The sequence below is a fragment of the Panthera onca genome, chromosome B4 (assembly GCF_046562875.1).
Source record: "Panthera onca isolate mPanOnc1 chromosome B4, mPanOnc1 haplotype 2, whole genome shotgun sequence".
In the NCBI taxonomy this organism is placed as follows: Eukaryota; Metazoa; Chordata; class Mammalia; order Carnivora; family Felidae; genus Panthera; species Panthera onca.
In genome coordinates, this window is record NC_138345.1 from 67,990,944 (window position 1) to 68,006,127 (window position 15,184).

A 15,184-nucleotide genomic window follows, 5' to 3' on the forward strand; every position below is an offset into this window, starting at 1 on the left:
ATTAAACATGCCATATTGTGAAATTCTTTACACTGAAGAGGAGATGAAACTACTGATGTTTTTAACAGCTCACCCTATGTCATTGAAAATTTTGTCTTTGAGAATATTTCATTTAAGGACATTCTAAAAGACCTAGAGGAGCAGTTGCCCTATTTTTCCAATGAGTAAATGTGTAGCTCAGAACCTAATGTTTCTACTTGAATGTTGCTGCTAGCTATCTGGACAAAACAATGAGAAGGCTTTTAAGGTATTACAAGAAAATGTCTTGACTTCACCATTTCCAAGTTATGATTATATTTTATTTTTCTCCTATTTCAGGGTCAGCAAACTATAGGCCATGGGCCACATCGGGCCCTTGTATGATTTTTGTAAATAAAGTTTTGTGGGGACACAGCTACCCACATTCATTTATGTATTGTCTTGCCTGCTTTCCCACTGCAATGGTAGAGTTGTGTAGTTGTCACAGAGACCTGTTGGTCCACAAGCGTAAAATATTTACCATCTGGCCCTTACATATAAAGTTTGCTGACCCCTGCCTTTTTGATAGTTTTAAAATATTGCTTCAGTCAAAAGTCCATTTTGCTCAATTCTACACATAGAAAAAGAAAGATTGTATTGATCTGGAGTCTAGTGGGTCTTACTCTTTCCTCTAGAATATCTTTTACTGATGAACAGTGGAAACCTAGGTGCATTGTGCTGCCTTAAAAGCATTCCGTTCCTTAGGTTTTACCAAAAGTAAAACAAGACAAATGAAAAAACCCTAAGGCAGAATAACCTGTTCCTTTTCCCCAGACTACTGGCATTATCTAGAAAATGCTTCTCATACGAAATAAGCGTTTAATAAATATCTTTTCCCTTCTTTTGACATTAAAAAGTGATAGTAGGGAAAAGCCTGCTTAATATCAAAGAACCATCTATTTGATGACACAGTGAGTGACTTAGTTCACTGTTGAAAACAAATTTGGATTGAAACTTGGGGAATTCTGTTAGTACCTGTCTTGTTCATTAAAGCAAGTGGTTGAAACCATGCCTTTCACGTGGGAAAATAATCTCTATTTTGCAAGATTTCTAATATAATAATGTATGTTAAAAACTTGGTAAATGAGTATTTCTCAATAGCTATTATTTTTATTTTAAAGATTAAGTTCATTATTTAAAATATATCAAATTATTTCACTTTACCCTTCAAAAAGTCTACTTAATACTCAATTTCCTGTTTTTTTCAATTACTTAATACCTTCTGTGTATTACTTCTTATTCTTTAAAATGAATAAAAATTTAACCCTCCTCACCTTTTTTTACCTCTCACTTGAAAGAATTCTACAAAGAAGATTTATAATTTAAAACCATTTTTTTAATGTTTGTTTATTTTTGAGAGTGAGTGAGAGAGAGAGAGACAGAGAGAGAGAGAGACAGAGACAGAGTGAGAACAGTGGAGGGGCAGAGAGAAAGGGAGACACAGAATCTGAAGCAGACTCCAGGCTCTGAGCTGTCAACATAGAACCTGACATGGGGCTTGAACTTGTGAACTGTGAGATCATGACCTGAACTGAAGCTGGATGCTGAACCAACTGAACCACCCAGGTGTCCCTAAAAGATTTATAATTTAAAAGCTAGTTTTTAATAACTTTTGTGTGGTGTCATTTGGATGTGTCGATACACCTAAAGTTATAGTTGGTTATGAAGCCCAAGAATATATACTAAGCCTTAAGAAATTTACTTCTTTGTCAAGCTTTCCAATGTCCTAAACCCATGGTTATGGATTGGGCCTTAACTGTAAGTACATTCTCCAAGAAGTTTGCTGTCACTTAAGACATTCTTTGTAATGTGTTTTAGAGTCAAGTCATGAAAGTTAAATTTTCTACTTTAACTTTGAAGCAGTTAAGAAATATTTGGGGATCCAATATAGAAAATCCCCAAAGTTAAGTGAAAATTGGAGCAGAAGGGAAATCCCTTTTTAAAAGAAGAAATTCATTTTTAAAAATATCATTTCCACTGATACCAAAATAGAGCTACAATCAAAGTACAACAGGATATATTTTCATATACAAGCATAGTTCAAAGCCATCTAGTTCTGGTTTCTGCTCCTATCACAGTTATGAGGACTCATTTTTGCTGGAAATCCAAATCTCTATAGAGTCAGTGTAGTTTGGGGACAAATATAAGGCTTTTAAAGTTAGAATGTAGTCTGGATTCCTAAAATCTTCAGGACCATGTATCTTTCTTTTGAAAAGACACTTCAGACCAAAGTATAGTTTGTTGTTGTTCTTGTTTGTTTTTGTTTTTGTTTTGTTTTTTAATATTCTATTATAGGTCCTGTGAAGCTTAAAATTACCTAGTCTGGGGACTATAGTTTATCAGTACAGGGTTAAGGAAGAGATGTTTATACTCTTATTATACCAGATCACTGCTCACCAAAACAAACAGCATATGCATGTGTACTAGAACTTGAAGTAATTGAAGCCAACATGAAGTATTTATATACAGTAAGTACAGTCTAAGAGGAACATACTTTGGGGAAAATTATAAGAAGTTAGGGTTGGAAAAGACGATCATGAGGAGCCACTTGTCTCACAGTTTGTGGAAGGTGGAAATACTGGAGAAGTTTCAGACTTGTTGCGTGCACAACCCAGCTGGGAAGAGGCATATTAATCAACTGAATGATTAGGCGTTGAAGTTTAAGGCCATTAGGGATTTGGAATATTAGAGATGAAAATTCTGAAGCATCAGCCAAGAATTTATTGAGTTGGCAATTCTGTGGGAAACTACAATACGATTCTGGGATATCTGACATATGAAGTAAAATTTGAGACGTTTTCGGATACTTGTCTTTTGTATCTTCATAGAGATATAAAAGTGTGGTGTTTTCCTTTTTGTTTTGAGAAACAAAGGATCAATCCTCATTTTAAGGTTCATCTCCAAATTCCATGAATCAAAAGAGAAGAACTTAAAATAGGAGCTCTATTCAAGCTTCTTGTTTTGGTTAGGGGTTCAGGGCTCATAGAGTAGGAAGATGTGATCTATTTCCTGGAATTGATCACACCAATGGGTAGATTTTCTTTTTTTAATGTTTTAATTTAAATTCTACTTAGTTAACGTGCAGTATAATATTAGTTTCTGGTGTACAATATAGTGATTTAGTATTTCCACACAACACCTGGTGCTCATCATGACACGTGTGCTCCTTAATCCCCATCACCTTTTTAACCACCCTCCCCCACCTCTCTTCTGGTAACCATCAGTTTGTTCTCTGTAGTTACAGGCCCGGGGGGTCCTGGCTGGCTCAGTCTGTTGAGTGCCCAACTTTGGCTCAAGTCATGATCTCATGGCTCATGGGTCCGAGCCCTAGGTTGGGCTTTGTGCTGACAGCACAGAGCCTGGTCTGGATTCTCTGTCTCCCTCTCTCTGCATCCTGCCCCCTTGCACTCTCTCCCTGTCTCTCAAAAATAAACTTTTTTTTTTTTTTAAAGAGTCTGTTTCTTGGTTTGCCTCACTTTCTCTTTTTTTCCCATTTGTTCATTTGTTTTGTTTCTTGAATTCCACATGAGTGAAAAAATTGTCTTTTTAAAAGAATTTTTATACCAGGATGATAAAAGGCTCTCATTTATTAAGGTGGCATGACTCATTAATTAATCAAACTTTGTCTTAGACTAGAAAGTAATCGTGTGCTCACTAGTAAAGTTACCTCTGTTAGTAAGAGCTGTCTCATTCATAAACAACTAAAAGTAGGAGCCAAATACATGATACTAAGTTGGATGTAAAACAAATTCAAGATCCTTAAAATGTAAGTGAACAGCACAAGCAATGTTAATCTTGGGATGTAAGCAATGATTGTATCAGGCCTCTTAAACCATTTGTGCATGAGTAAAGTGTTAGGCACAGGTGAATTCACAACCATATCTGGGAAAAAATGGCTTCAGATGAGACAAAGGGAGGAAAAATTTCACCTAAGCCACCAGAAGACATAATGACTCTGCACTCCTGCACTCGTGTCTCTAACATTGCACATCTTAAAAAAAATTTTTTTTAAGTTTACTTTTTGAGAGAGAGAGAGAGAGAGAGGGAGAGAGAGTACAAGCAGGGAAGGAGTAGAGAGACAGAGACAGAGACAGACAGAGGATCTGAAGCAGCCTCTGTGCTGAGAGCAGAGAGCCTGATGCAGGGCTCGGACTCAAATTGTGAGATGACCTGAGCTGAAGTCGGACACTTAATCTACTGAGCTACCCAGGGACCGCTGCACATCTGTCTTGATCATTCAAAATAGAAAATGTAAATCTCAGTTCAGGATGAGCCATTGAACATGACCCTGTTCCTATGTTGACTATGTGTCAGAGATCCTTGGACAAACTCTCCTTTCCTTTCCTAAGGGTTCCATTGGAGATAAGTATACCCAACCCCTCCCCCCACCAACCTGCCATGTATAAGAATAACAGTGTAGTTTAAATCTTCTTATTTTGTTATCTTATATGGGATAAGGGGGAAATTGTCCTTGTTCTGCCTCCCATGAAATTAGTCACCAAAGTGAAATACTGGTGCCAGAGAATCCAAAAGCAGCATCATTGGGTGAATAGCAGCATAAAAAGCCATAAATTTAATTGTCTCTGTGTGTACCCTTTGTCTTCTCAATTGTACTCTTTTACAGTCAAAATGGATCTTTATTGATTTAGTTAATGCCTCTTTATATTTTGGCTTCCGCATCTGATTTCATATTTTCTTAGGAGAAAAAAAATAACTTCCCCTTAGAGTGGCTATATAAATGATCAAAATGAATGAGTTTTAGAAATCGAATGCTCTCTTTTCTGTCCTCTTTCTATTGCTTTTCAGTAGTCATCTCATGAGATTAAATGGTATGTGGAATATTACTTGGGTGCACTCTTGCCTTGTCACAAGAAATTGTCAATCCTTGAAGTTCAATTTTGTGACAGAATATTTTAGTTGATTAACTTGTCAGGTCTGCTGTAAGTAACAAAATATATTGAGTTCTTAAGGAGAGGTTTATAATGCTCCTGCATGAAAATATTGAATAGTAAAAATATGTCTGGAAAACATTTTTTTTCTCCCCAACTCATCACATGATTTCCTCCCTTAAACACACACACACACACACACACACACACACACACACACACCCAAGGAGTTCGAAAATGCCAACTCTGCTTTTTTAATTGACCAGAGGAAAAGCCAGTGTTACCTTCCTGCATCTTACTGAATCCACTGAACGCTCTCCAGTCCTCATCTGGTTTGCTGTCTGTAGTGCTGCACACTTTTACTCAGTCTCCTTCCTTGCACACATCTTCTCCTTTGCTTCTGTAATGTCATACTCCCTTGGATTTGCCTGATTTCTTGGTTTCTCTACAATCTCCTTTGCTGGTTCGTTTTCCTCTGCCCATTCCTTAAATGTCTGCGTTTGCTTCAGGGCTCTGTCTTTATTAGTCTCTCCTCTCATTTTCCCACCTCTTCTACCTTCTGAGCTAAGTCTTTAACAGCCCAGGTCATGTAAACCAACTACTCAAATTTTATCATGTGCATTAGTTTTCTATGCTGTATAACAAATAATACAAACTTTACAAATTTTATCATGTGCATTAGTTTTCTATGCTGTATAACAAATAATACAAACTTTATGGCTTAAGACAGACCTTATTTAGTATTTTACAGTTCCCTGGGTCAGAAGTCTGGGTGGGTTTCAATTGGGTCCTCTGCTCAGGGTCTCAACAGCCTGAACTCAAGCTGTTAGCTAGGACTGAGGGCTCATCTGAGGCTTGAGGTCTCTTCTGAGCTCACTGGTGTTGGCAGAATTCAATTTGTTGTGGCTATAGGGCTGAATTCCCCATTTTCTTGATGGCTGTTTGCCAAGGGCAGTTCTCAGCTCTTGGAAGCTGATTACAATGCTCTGCCATGTGGCCCCCTGCATAGGCCCTCTCACGCTTTTAATCTCTGGTGGCAGGGAGGACCTCATTTCCTCTGAAGGGATCGACTGATTAGGCCAGGCCCACAAACCTCTCCCTTTTGGTTTTGATTAACTCAGAGTCAACTCATTAATAACTAAATCATGAGAATTATATCCCATCACATTTACAGGTTCTGCCCTACACAGGACAGGACATTGTACAAGGTGTGAACATCATGAGTAGGGCATGTTGGAGGCCATCTTAGAATTCTGCCTGCTATACCCTAGTTCTGCCATTTACTAAGTCTGTGAATTTGGGCAAATTCTATAATTTCTTTGTGCCTTGGTTTTCTCATCTTTAAAATGGGATGATAAACAGAGTACTCTTTATGGGGTTATTGTGAGGATTAACTGGATTGAAACATGCGAAACAGAACAGTGACTGATACATAGTAAGAGTCTGCAAAAATTCTGTTATCATTGGGGTACCTGGGTGCCTGGGTGGCTCAGTCAGTTGAGCATCTGACTTTGGCTTAGGTCATGATCTCATAGTTCATGAGTTCAAGCCCCTGTGTCGGGCTCTGTGCTGACAGCTCAGAACCTGGAGCCTGCTTCAGATTCTCTCTCTCTCTCTCTCTCTCTCTCTCTCTCTGCCCATCCCTCACTCACACTCTGTCTCTTTCTCTCTCTCAAAAATAAATAAACATTAAAAAAATGGAGACACCTGGTTGGCTCAGTCGGTTGAGCACCCAACTCTTGGTTTTGGCTCAGGTCATGATCTCTCAGTTTCGTGAGTTCAAGCCCTGCATTGGGCTCTGTGCTGACAGCTTGGAGCCTACTTGGGATTCTCTCTCTCCATCTTTCTTTGCCCCTCTCCTGCTCACACTATCTCTGTCTCTCTCAAAATATAAATGAATAAACTTGAAAAAATTCAGTTATCATTATTACTCTATTTTCTCCCCATCCACTCTCATGGCATCAGTGTTACTGATATTCCTATGACTTCCAAATTTATGTCTCCAGTCAAGATCTCTGAGCTTTAGACACTTAAAATATCCTAATTCATATCTACACTTGTATATCTGATAAGCAATCTAAGTACAATTTGTCTAAATCTAAGCACATGATTTCACTTGCAAACCTGATCCTGGCTAGTAATTCTTATCACAGTAAATAGTACTCCTTCATGAAGTTCCTTACACTCCCCAATTTCTTCATATTTTCCTACTATGCATTCATTCAAAAAACATTTTTTTGGAGTATCTACTGTGTGCAAAGTATTGTGGCAGAGGATATAATGGTCAGTAAACATTGAGGTCTCTACCTCATGTAGCTTACAATCAAGCGAGAGAGACAGATTATAATCTATCCCTGCAAATTTATTAAAACAAACCAATTTTATCAATTTATTTTGCAAATATTCTAGTCCAAGGCACCATCTTTCTTTCCTGAACTAGAGCAAAGGCTTTCAACTGGGTTTCTACATTCACTCTTCCTCCACTTTCTCTTTCCTCACCAGAGCTACCATCTTCAAGATCACACTACCACACTCCTGTGTATAAACCTTGCAGTGGCCTCCTGTAGTCTGTAAGATAGAAACTCATCTTCGTCATAGCCTGCTATGGCCCTGCATGACCTCGCCAGCTTTATGCACCCCTACACACTGCTCCGTTCCTGTTTCCGCTTTAACAGCCTTCTTCCTGCTTCTCAACACTGCCACACTTGTCCTGCCTCAGCACCTTGCACCTGCCTGTCCTTCTAAAATGGGCATTCTCCCCTTCTTGACAACTCTGTCTTTACCTGGTAACTCTCAGCTCAAATTTTATCCCTCTCCTTTATCCTCCCAGTTTACTAAGTGAGGATCCCCACTGGAGTCAAGGTACTTTATGAGTCTTCTTCATGACATTTAATGTGGTACATAGTTATGTATGAAGTTGAGTCATTACCTGATTAATATCTGCTGCCATTCTTGGAGAGGGGTGTTTGATGCAAGATCTAAAAGATGAGCTTCAGCCATATGTAGAGCTAGGTTTTACACCTATGTTTTGTTTATGAGGGAATATGACATGAGCTGCATTTTAAATGGAAAGACTATTCTCAAAATGTGTATTTGATGGGACAAGTTTTCTACCTCTGTGTCGATTCAGCCAAGCTTACCCTAACAGTATTTGAGAGGAAACATTTGTGGTTATGAGGGTTACTAAAGACCTGGACAAGAATGTGAAAATATTCTGTAAACTGTAAGACTTAACACAGAATTTTTATTGCATTTACTGTTGTTAATATCACCGAAGTATCAGTTTATCCAAAACCTGAGCTATGTTGAATTTAATCCATTTGATTTTACCCAAATATTTGGTTTCCTCTGTGAAATGTTTTAGATTTACCTGTTTTTTCCCCTTAAGTTTGTGTGTATGTGTACGTATTAGTGTACTGTCAATATGTATACATACATATGTAATGTGCACACACAAACACAGTATATACAATGTGGGTATGGTGTATATACAGGCTTCTCCAAAATATATTCCAATCTAGTGTTCAGTATCATAAAATGGGACCAGCTCAGCAGCTATTACCCTGTTTTATTTAAAATGTTTATTTTTAGTTCAATTTAATGATGGTGAATAACAGGATATTTGGACTCTGAGCCATCAATAGGCTTTGCAAACAATGAAAAAATCAAATCCCTTTAACTTAAAAGTGCTTACTGATTTTATAAATGTATTTTGCAAATATGCTAAAATTTTACTGTGATGGTGAAAGCAACAAACAAAAGCTTGTAGAGGATTAAAATGCAACTTTTTTTTTGTAGAAAATGTTAAAAATCATTGCTCAAGTAGCAATACCTTTGTCTTCAAGCTAATTGACTATAATTTCATAATTATTGATTTGTAGATATCCAATTTGGATCATTTCTGAAGCTGAATTCAGAACAATCTTAAGGTAAGGTGTTTACTTAGAGAAAGAGAGATTGTATGTGTGTGTGTGTGTGTGTGTGTGTGTTACAGAATAAAAAAATCTGATATTGAAAATGGTATTCCATTTTAACTTATAATATTTCTCAACTTAAAAAATATATCAAAACATATGATAAATAGTTTGATGACTACTTAATAAATGTCCTCTAAGTGTCCTTTCTGCAAATGCCCATATGAGCAAATCACTGTGAAAATATACAAAACAATTAGAGTACAATTAATACTAAATAGCGTAATGCTCGATGTTGCTGAGTTAATAGATGTTGGAATGAGCTATCAGATGTGGGCTGAATAATAGGGACGTATCATGGAATTAATAGTAATAACAGTAACAATAACACCAACAGCAATAATAATACTATTTACTTAACATTATAATCCAGTCTTTCTACTAAATACTTTATAAAAATGCTTTATGTCATACAATCTTTACAAATTTCTGAAGCCAAAGTATTATTATTCTCATTATTATTGTTAATATCATTTTATAATGAGAAACCTGAGGCATGTCTAGAGTCATGTAGCTGGTGAGTGGCATGGTTACCAGCTGAGGTCTATACCACACCAAGTTTTGGTTTCCTACCAGTATATAAACTGCCTGGGGAAGGTAAGAGTTAAGCAGCATTTTGTGAACTTTGGATTCAGAAGAGAATGAGAAGGGAAGTTTTTGCAGTATGAAGGCCACTTAACAAAAATGTGAAAGGTGATCTAGATATTCACTGTGCTTGAGTGACAAGTTGGAATGAAGAACATTTGAGGAAAATGTAATAAAAATCGTGTAGCCAGAGCAGATGGAGCTTATGGACATATTTTGGTGGATAAATACTGAGTGTTCCAGTTTCATCTTTATTGCCCTCTACCCGAAAACTACTAATCTGGATTTTTGCTATTATAGTTGAGTACAGTAATCTACAATCTGGTCAGGGTAACCAGTTAAAAAAAATCAATTAGCAATAAAATACTAGAATTAGGAAGGATCATTGAAAATTATGTAGTCCTGTTAAAGCATGAAATGACAGCCTACTCCTGATAGAGGCGTTAGAAACAGAGAGGCATGCTATTACCAAAAGACATGAAAGTAAATAAATATTACAGGTCTTCATGGTAGATTAGATAAAAGGAATAAAGGGGAATGAAGAGCAGAGATGGTTTCAAGTTTATTATAGCAAAAAAGAAAAACTACAAAACTGATGAAAGGGAAATATTGTTAGACAACAGAGTAAGTTTGATTTTTCTTTCTTGCATCCAAAATGTCAATGGAGCCCCATATTCATGTATCCTATAGGATACAGAAAATTATCTGAAGAAAACAGGTGAAGATTGGGTTCTAATATCATTAAATGTATTTTTTAAGAGACTTTAGAGTGGATGATAACTGTGGAAGGATTAGTATAAAAATAGAAGCACATGGGCTGATTTTTTTCTTTATTTTTTATTTTCTTTTTAAATTTTTAAAAAGTTTTTAATTTTAATTCCAGCATAGTTAATATACAATGTTATGTTAGTTTCAGCTGTATAATATAGTGATTCAACAATTCTATATAGTACTCTGTGCTCATCATGATAAGTGTACTCTTAATCCCCATCACCTATTTCACCCATTCCCCTACCACCTCTCCTCTGGTAACCATCAGTTTGTTCTCTAGTTAAGAGAACAATACTTAAGGAGTGTTTCTTGGTTTGTCTCGTTCTCTTTTTTTCCTTTGCTAGTTTGTTTTATTTCTTTAATTATGCATATGAGTGAAATCATGTGATATTTGTCTTTCTCTGACTTATTTTGCTTAGTCTCTAACTCTATCCATGTCATTGCAAATGGCAAGATTTCATTCTTTTTCATGGCTGAATAATATTCCATTATATGTATATCCTGCCTCTTCTTATCCACTCATGTATTGTTTGACACAGGGTTGCTTCCCTAATTTGGCTATTGCAAATAATAATACAATAAACAGAGGGGTGCATGTATCCCTTTGTATTAGTAGTTTTGTATTTTTTGGTAAATATCCAGTAATGCAATTAGTAGACCATAGGGTAGTTTTATTTTTAACTTGTTAGGGAACCTCCATAATCTTTTCTACAGTGGTTGCATCAGTTTGCATTTCCACCAACAGTGAATGAGAGTTCCTTTTTCTCCACATCTTTGCAAACACTTGTTATTTCTTGTGTTTTTAATTTGAGCCATTCTGAGAGGTGTTAGGTAATATCTCATTGTAGTTTTGATTTGTATTTCCCTGATGATGAATGATATTGAGCATCTTTTCATGTGTCTGTTGGCCATCTGTATGTCTTCTTTGGAGAAATATCCGTTTGTGTCTCCTGCCCATTTTTATTTGGATTATTTGGTTTTTGGGTATTGGGTTGTGTAAGTTCTTTATATATTTTGGATACTAACCCTCTGTCAGATATGTCATTTGCAAATATCTTCTCCCATTCCATAAGTTACCTTTTAGTTTTGTTGATTGTTTCCTTTGTTGTGCAGATGCTTTTTATTTTGATGTAGTTCCAATAGTTGACTTTTGCCTTTATTTCCCTTGCCTCAGGAGACCTCTAGAAAGAAGTTGCTATGGCTGATGTCAGAAAAATTACCACCTGTGCCCTTTTCTAGGATTTTTACGGGCTCAGGTCTCACATTTAGGTCTTTAATCCATTTTGAACTTATTTTTGTGTACGGTGTAAGAAGGTAAAGTGGTCCAATTTCATTCTTTTGCATGTATGTAGATGTCCAGATTTTCCAATACCATTTGCTGAAGAGACTTTCTCCCATTATGTATTTTTTCCTCCTTTATCAAAGGTTAATTGACCATATAACTGTGGATTTATTTCTGGGTTTTCTTTTCTGTTCCATGGATATATGTGTCTATTTTTGTGCCAGTACCATGCTGTTTTGTTTGCTACAGATTTGTAATATAATTTGAATTCTGGAATTTTGATGACTCCAGTTTTGTTTTTCTTTTTCTTGACTTTGACTATTCAGGGTCTTTTGTGGTTCCGTTCAAATTTTATGATTCTTCAAGTCCTGTGAAAAATGCTGTTTGTATAGGGATTGCATTATATTTGTAGGTTGCTTTGGGTGGCACATTTTAACAACATTTGCTCTTCCTCCATGTGCATGGAATGTCTTTCCATTTCTTTGTGTTGTCTTCTGTTTCTCTCATCAGTGTTTTATAGTTTTCAGAGTACAAGTATGTCACCTCTTTGGTTAAGTTTATTCCTCAGTATTTTATTCTTTTTGTTGTAATTGTAAATGGTATTGTTTTCTTGATTTCTCTTTCTCTTGTTTCATTATTAGTGTATAGGAGTGTAAACGATTTCTGTACATTGATTTTGTATCCTGTAACTTTACTGAATTCATTTGTCAGTTCTAGAATTTTTTTTTTTTTTTTTGGTGGAATCTTCAGGTTTTCTATATGTAGTATTATGTCATCTGCAAATAGTGAAAGTTTTACTTCTCCCTTACCAATTTGGATGCCTTTTGGGGGCTGATATTCTAAACACCATTTTCAGTTGAACATTTTAAAAATAAAATATAACTATGTAATCCTGAAAAATGCATGTGAGATAATGCAACCTGATAATAGTCCGACCTTCTATGCCTAATTCTAAACTTGTAAACTTTTTGTTTGTTGGGGATTTCTTTGGCAATATAATGTTGATTTTTTTAACTAGGTAAATGCAAATTACTTAAAACTCAACTCTGGAAAACATTTATTTTAAATGCTGACAATATTGATTGCCTTTCATTGAGTGTTATCTTGTTAATTATGCTTCAGGTAAAATACAATTTAAAATCACTTTTATTTCAGAATGAAAACATCCATTGTGTAATGAAACATGTGAATTAGATGATAAACAGGAAGAGAAAGGAAGAGAACAAGCTCAACCTAGGCTACAAATTAATTCATTTGGAATGAAGTCTGATTAAGGCTGGCTTACAATACTATAATATTTTTTATAATACCATAACCGTTTTTTCCTAGGATTAGTAAAAAAAGGACAAGTTGAAATGATATGTACTACAGAATTATAAACTTCTTACATTTTACTAACCATTTTCACTCATAGGTTAAATTCATCAGATATTAATTCAGGACCTAAATTTAGTGTTAAATTCTGGGTCTACCACATTTTCAATAGATACAGTTCCTCTTTTCAAGATGCTCAGAGTCTAGTTTAAAAAAAACAAATATGTAAACAAGTTATTATAGTATAGTGTAATTCCTTGCCGTAGAAGCAAAGGGATAGGATTACTTCTGATTCAGTGGATCAGGACTGCTCATAAATATCAGCAAGGGAATGTGGAGCTTCATAAGCCTGAAAGAAGATATACTTCTGAAATTTGGATTTAAGCTTAATCATGTTTTAGAAAACTCTAATGTTAGTGCAAAAACTAACAGTAGGCTTTGAATTTCTTAGAATTTGATTCTCAAAGACTGTGATTTTTTTTTTTTTTTTTTGTTTTGATTGCAGTCTGGAGGAGAGTCTTCATATAATGGACCATCTATTTTTAGCAAGTAGGGATTTAACATGTGAAACATATTGCCTGCGATTTGCTACTGATTTTCCTTGACAGCCGTACTATCAAGAATGTTACTTGTTAAATGCATTAAGAAGCTGACTGGGAAAGCTATCACTTTGTTAACAGTTTTACTTAACTAATAAAACCTTTGTTATATAAGCAATGGGATGTATTATTTCAATTTATAAAAATAAAGTTGGATAGGTTTTAAAAAATAGGGAGACAGTTCCTTTTCTGGCAGTTGTTAAATGAAAAACTGTAAAAATATAACTACAAAATCCTTCTTTTAAAATGCTTTTCTGAGATGGTAGGAAAGTAAAGACTCTAAAGAGAATAAAAACAAAGCAAAAGCAGCAACCCTCAGAGGAAAGCAAGGCCAAAGCTGGGGAGACAAGGTGAAGTCTAGGGCTAGTCCAAGTTGGAATCTGATAGATGGTTTCTCAGGAAACCAGGATCCTAAGAGTAAGGATGCACAAGAAACCCACCACTGAGAAGGTGCATCCAAAAATTGCCTATCTAGACTTTGACACTGAGTGAAGTGACACAGATTTGCCCTTAGAATTCAGAACTTTTGGTCAGCGTTCACTGGGATTTGGTGGCAGATTCACCTGTGTTATCCAACATATTCATCCAATAATTTAGAATGTTTCTGGATTCACAATTGGTGGGAGGAAGCAAAAGAAATAATTTGCCACATGAATCTAAATTCAACGTTTTCAAGATAAATTTCTAGAGAAATTAGTTAACAAGTCAAAAACTACAAAACATAAAGAATAAAATGGATTTAAAAGAAGGCTGGGAAAAGCCATGACAGAAGATACAGTTTTAAAAGGTATATTATGCTACAATGAGCGGATTTGGAAGAAAAATATGTTTAATACTGTATTAATTTTCTATTGTTTCCATACCAAATCACCACACACTAAGTCTCATAAAACACACAGATTTATCACGTTACATTTCTATAGATCAGAAATCTAAAACGAGTGTCACCAGATACAAAGTATATCCAGGATGCATTTCATTCTAGAAGCTCCAGAGGAGAATTGAATTGGTTTCCTGTTCACTTGGCTTCCTGGCAGAATTCAGTTCCTTGTGGTTGTAGGACTGATCTCCTTGTTTTGTTGCTGGCTCTAAATTGAGCATTTCTCCTAGCTTCCAGTTGTTATCTCGTGCCTTGCATTGGTCCCACCTCCCCTGCTTTTTTTTTTTTTTTTTTCCAAAGCCAGCAATAGCAGGTTGAGATCTTCTCACATCACATCACTCTGACCCCTTTCAGTTCAAGTTGGCAGTATCTTTGGTTGTATAAAATTCTCTAGAACTCTGTGGGTGTTCCGTGGATGGAAGGATTCTATGGAGGATTCACCCCATTAGATAAGAGCCTCACCAACAGATCTTAACAAGAAAATTTCTTCACTATTTTTGGCTTTGGCTGAGATGGCTGAGGGTGTCTATGATCACTTCCTTAATCTCTTTAAAGAGTCTTTTTTGCTACAGAATACCTTGCTCTCTTGGTTTTTCTGAAGGATATTAGAAAACTAATCACTTAGTTTTAAATAAAAATTGCATTAAAATAATCTTTTAATTTTAGCATCTTTGCATATTTGTGATACAGATAGGTTAAGCATTTCCAAAATCCTCAAGCCCTGGTTCCTTTTTGTTTAACAGCTTCTCCTTTTATTTATCTCTCTCCCCTAGCATGTTACTCTAAAGAGAAAAAAAAAAATCAGCCTGCACCTTCAACATTTTGCTTGGAAATCTTTTCAGCTAAATATTCAAATTTATTGCTTATAAGTT

General features: G+C 35.8%; 1 protein-coding gene across 5 annotated transcripts in view; it reads left to right on the plus strand.

Annotated features, from left to right (window-relative positions):
- Positions 1-15,184, plus strand: part of CNTN1 (contactin 1) — a 362,253-nt gene that overhangs the window by 75,827 nt on the left and 271,242 nt on the right. For 4 of the 5 annotated variants that reach the window (XM_060657920.3, XM_060657917.3, XM_060657918.3 and 1 more), the window contains exon 2: positions 8,789-8,836. The exons of the other annotated variant lie outside the window; for it this stretch is intronic. The gene's annotated coding sequence lies outside the window, so the exon portion shown is untranslated. The remainder of the gene's footprint in view (positions 1-8,788; positions 8,837-15,184) is intronic. 5 annotated transcript variants of the gene reach the window in all.